General features: G+C 46.0%; 1 long non-coding RNA gene and 5 other non-coding genes across 6 annotated transcripts in view; 4 read left to right on the plus strand and 2 right to left on the minus strand.

Annotated features, from left to right (window-relative positions):
* LOC103366593 (uncharacterized) overlaps positions 1 to 4,702 on the plus strand; it is a 28,326-nt gene that overhangs the window by 13,138 nt on the left and 10,486 nt on the right. The window lies entirely within an intron of this gene.
* On the plus strand, positions 3,029 to 3,100 carry trnad-guc (transfer RNA aspartic acid (anticodon GUC)). Its single transcript has one exon. It is a non-coding gene; the product is annotated as a tRNA-Asp (tRNA).
* trnav-cac (transfer RNA valine (anticodon CAC)) lies at positions 3,461 to 3,533 on the minus strand. Its single transcript has one exon. It is a non-coding gene; the product is annotated as a tRNA-Val (tRNA).
* Positions 3,828 to 3,899, plus strand: trnad-guc (transfer RNA aspartic acid (anticodon GUC)). The gene has a single exon. It is a non-coding gene; the product is annotated as a tRNA-Asp (tRNA).
* On the minus strand, positions 4,245 to 4,317 carry trnav-cac (transfer RNA valine (anticodon CAC)). The gene has a single exon. It is a non-coding gene; the product is annotated as a tRNA-Val (tRNA).
* On the plus strand, positions 4,612 to 4,683 carry trnad-guc (transfer RNA aspartic acid (anticodon GUC)). Its single transcript has one exon. It is a non-coding gene; the product is annotated as a tRNA-Asp (tRNA).

The raw sequence follows: 4,702 nt of genomic DNA on the forward strand, positions 1-4,702 counted from the left end.
CACCAGCTTCTGGCAGCATCACGGGTCGCTGCTCGCTAGCCTCTCTCAGGGAAGGACGACTGCTTTGATCCAGACAGCTTCCATTAAACTGAACCAGAGGAGCCTCCAGGTGCCTTAGACTGACAGACAAGGATTCCAGATTCTGGTTCCAAAGGTTCTGTGAGGCCTGACGGTAGCAGAGCTCCACCAGACTGCAGCTTACATCAGGACCAAGAGCTCATTCATCACAGCTCCTCCATGTCAAAGGTCTGCAGGCTTGACTGTCAGTCCTTCTGGACAACTTCACCGTCACGTTAGAGGATTTCTGGTCCCTGATGGAATCGGTCCAGATCGTTTTGAATCCTTCTGGACAGGTTTCCAGTCATGTTGGATAACTTTGAAGTCATCCTGGAGGGTTTTTTTGGGCCATTCTGTAAAGTTTCTTAGAGAATTTTCATTTAGACACATTACAGGTCAGTTTTGACCATTTTGTCGTGGTGGAGACTTCCTGTGTGGTGGTGTTCATGTTTTGATCATTCTGGACACCATGTTTCAGTCATTCTGAACCAGTCTGGAGTCACTTTGGACGAATGTAGCTGGAGGTGAAAAGCGATTTGTTTATGCCTCTACAGCTGCTTTTCTGTCTGCAAACTTGGAATTTAATCATTTTGCTCAAATATTAAGTCATTCTGGATTTTTTGGGGGCAACTTTGGACATTTTTGGGGTCAGTGAAGGCATTTATTAAGAAATATTTTGGACATTTTTGTAATTTTGCATAATTCTGGATTAATTTTGAGCCAATCTGGACGATTATTTGACATTTTTTGGGTCCTGTTGGACAAATTCTAAACCATTTTGGACATTCTTGGGGAAGTCTTGAGTCATTTTGGACAATTTATCAACTATTTTTGAATCCCGTTGGACCATGTTGAGCAGTCTTGGACACAATCTAAGTGCTTCTGGGTATTTCTTTGGTTATTTCTCAACAAATCTGCGGTTTAGGAAAATGCCACACTTTGGTCGACACCTTTGAGCTACTTGTTGGCTAATCCCAGAATCTCTTTGGTTTCAGAAAACATCCCGGTTTGGGTTCAGATAGTTTCATGTTTGAACAGCTGACAGTAAATCAGACTAACAGACGGCAGACACGAGGGTTAGAGACGTGTTTGTGATGCAACATAATTAAAAATGCAGTTTAGTTGAACTGTAGTTTTAAGAGACGAAGCTGCTGTCAGCATTTAAAGATCTGAGCAGAAACGATAACGAACGCGGCGGTGAACTTTGCTAACCTTTATTAGTCGACATAAACGCACCCGGCAGCACTTTGTCCTGTTGTTCTGCGCTATCTGGGCGTGGAAGGTGGAGCCAGCTGATTGTTCTCCTGTCAGCTCTTCATGACGTCCTTTAATACCACCGACTTCCCTGTTAATTGGTTTCAGTATCGGCGAGGCAGAAACGAGCCTTTTGTGGTGGTAAATATGTAGATGCAGCTTTTCAGCCGTGCGGTTAATTCTCTGCCGGATACAAGGAGATAATTAAAGAACCTTTATTCTCTGTTTCTCTTGGTTGTCTTGGCGGAGCAGAAACCCACAGAGCAGCTCTCAGCTTCTGCTCCTGATCACTGGATGGAGACGAATCGCCGACAGGAGGCTCTTCAGATTTACAGTCTTCCTACTTTGTCGCTGCTCTGCGCCCACAATGTTTTATTGATATTTAACGAAGTCCTGATCCTGATGAAGGCAACTTTTAACTGATCAGAATCTGAGCAAACCTCAGCCTGGTGTTGGTTTAGATCCACTGTGATGCTAATTTAAATATATTATGATGAAATACAGCATTAACAACCAATAACTGATGAATCCGTATTAAAATGAGGCACATCGTGCATCAGTCTTGTGCTCGTGTCACCATTTAAAGCCACAACACAGTTTATTAAAGGTTGTCTGGAGGCACGACTGAATCTGTTGGGTCATAACATACAGACAGAAACTTGGAATCTGAGTTGAGGTGATGCTGTGGAGATCCAATGTTCTTAGCTTCATGGCCTCCTAACTTCTCCTGAGTGGTTCTGATGGACTCCAGCTGCTGACTCCTCTGATCCAGTTTCAACAGAACCATCTGATCCACTCATCAGACTCAGACACTACAGTGGGAAAGTCTGAGGAGCTCAGCAAAGATCTGGAGAAGAACATCATCAGAAAGTGACCTGGATCCATTTCAGAGCAGCTTCAGANAGCTCATCATCAAGCTCTGCAGAAGCCTGATAACGATCCTGATCATTTGAATCAGGTGTGTTGGAAGAGGGGAAACATCTAAAACATGCAGGACTGCGGCCCTCGAGGACCAGGATTCAACACCCCTGATGTAGAATAATGCATCAGAGTCAGTAGGTGTCACACATTTTTTTTTTGATCATTTGTTCATTTCTGGTTGTGCGTACCGGTGCTTGACGTGTTGGAGACAGTTTCCGTAGTGTAGTGGTCATCACGTTCGCCTAACGGTTCGAGACCGGGCGGAAACATATTCATTTGTTTGTTTCTCCGAGTAACAGAATCAAAGGATTCTGCGGACGAAGCTGGGTGAGTTTGTTGGAGTGGACGCCGGTGTTGAGCGCCGAGCTGATGTCCACAACCGGCAGCCCTGCACATGTCCCCGCTGAGTCCAGGTGTTGCAGGATTAGGCGCAGTCCCCTGTTGGCTGCTTCATCCGCTGAGCTGCTCCAGCAGAAGAAGCTGACTGGGCCTCCCTTGTTGGTCCAAGAAGACTTTTCACGTCTCACCCGAGCGGCTCCTTGGGGTCTGCCTGCCTTTGAGGATGGAGAGTCCCGGCAATTTGTTCTCAGCCCGCAAAACACATGGCCGGTGGCCCATCAACACGCAAGGACTCCACTTGTGAACGGTTGTGAAGCTGCCAGCTGAGGGATGACTCAAGGCGTTAATGCTGGTCAAAGTGTTTGGGGAGTGAGCTCAACAATGCCCCTCAAGCGCCGCACAAGTGGTGTGGAGTGCCAACCAGCGTCTGACACAAGAAAAACTGAAGTCCACTCAGTCCTCGTTAGTATAGTGGACAGTATCTCCTCCTGTCACGCGGAAGACCGGGGTTCGATTCCCCGACGGGGAGTGTCATGTTTTCTACCAGCTGCTGTGTATAGACGGAAAAAACCAAACATCACCAACATTTGTTGATCACAAGAAGAGACAAAGTTGACAAAAAGACACAAAACACATCTACAATGACACATCAAAATGCTGAAATGGACAAATAACGGCCAAACAGACCAGCAAAGGCAGTCAAAAACGCAGAAAAGGAGACAAATGAATTACAAAGACACGCAAAATGACCAATGCCACCAACTACCACATTGTGGTCCTTGTGGTCCTGCTGCTGCCTCCGTCCTCCTGTCACTGGTTCCTTATGCTCACTGAGTGGTTTGGTCATAGGCGTTTGATGTTCCCATTCAACGTCATGGACAAATAAAGATGTTTCCGCCCGGTTTCGAACCGGGGACCTTTCGCATGTGAGGCGAACGTGATAACCACTACACTACGGAAACCACGTCAGGTGGCTTTCCTGGCCATCGATTGGCTTGGGGGAACATTGTCCCACCGTTTGTGCTTCCAGGCAGACATAAGGGAAGCAGGTGTCGTCATAATGACAATGAATGTGAATACTGACAAAACGAGCAAAAAGACACAAAACACATCTACAATGACACATAAAAATACTGAAAGGGACAAACATAACGGTCAAATAGACCCGCAAAAAAAACAAAACAATCAAAAACAGACTAAAAATGTAGAAAAGGAGAAAGCGCCGGCTGACACAAGAAAACCAGAGGTCCAGTCAGTCCTCGTTAGTATAGTGGACAGTATCTCCGCCTGTCACGCGGAAGACCGGGGTTCGATTCCCCGACGGGGAGTGTGATGTTTTCTACCAGCTGCTGTGTATAGACGGGAAAAACCAAACATCACCAACATTTGTTGATCACAAGAAGAGACAAAGTTGATAAAACGAGCATAAAGACACAAAACACATCTACAATGACACATAAAAATGCTGAAATGGACAAACAGACCAGCAAAGACAGAAAAGGAGACACAAATGAATTACAAAGACATGCAAAATGATGAATGCCACCAACAACCACATTGTGCTTCTGCTGCTGCCTCCGTCCTCCTGTCACTGGTTCCTTATGCTCACTGAGTGGTTTCGTCAAAGGCGTCTGATGTTCCCATTCAACGTCTTCGTTATGGACAAATAAAGATGTTTCCGCCCGGTTTCGAACCGGGGACCTTTCGCGTGTGAGGCGAACGTGATAACCACTACACTACGGAAACCACGTCAGGTGGCTTTCCTGGCCATCGATTGGCTTGGGGGAACATTGTCCCACCGTTTGTGCTTCCAGGCAGACATAAGGGAAGCAGGTGTCGTCATAATGACAATGAATGTGAATACTGACAAAACGAGCAAAAAGACACAAAACACATCTACAATGACACATAAAAATACTGAAAGGGACAAACATAACGGTCAAATAGACCCGCAAAAAAAACAAAACAATCAAAAACAGACTAAAAATGTAGAAAAGGAGAAAGCGCCGGCTGACACAAGAAAACCAGAGGTCCAGTCAGTCCTCGTTAGTATAGTGGACAGTATCTCCGCCTGTCACGCGGAAGACCGGGGTTCGATTCCCCGACGGGGAGTGTCATGTTTTCTACCAGC

This window comes from Stegastes partitus, unplaced genomic scaffold (assembly GCF_000690725.1).
Source record: "Stegastes partitus isolate 25-593 unplaced genomic scaffold, Stegastes_partitus-1.0.2 Scaffold955, whole genome shotgun sequence".
NCBI lineage: Eukaryota > Metazoa > Chordata > Actinopteri > Pomacentridae > Stegastes > Stegastes partitus.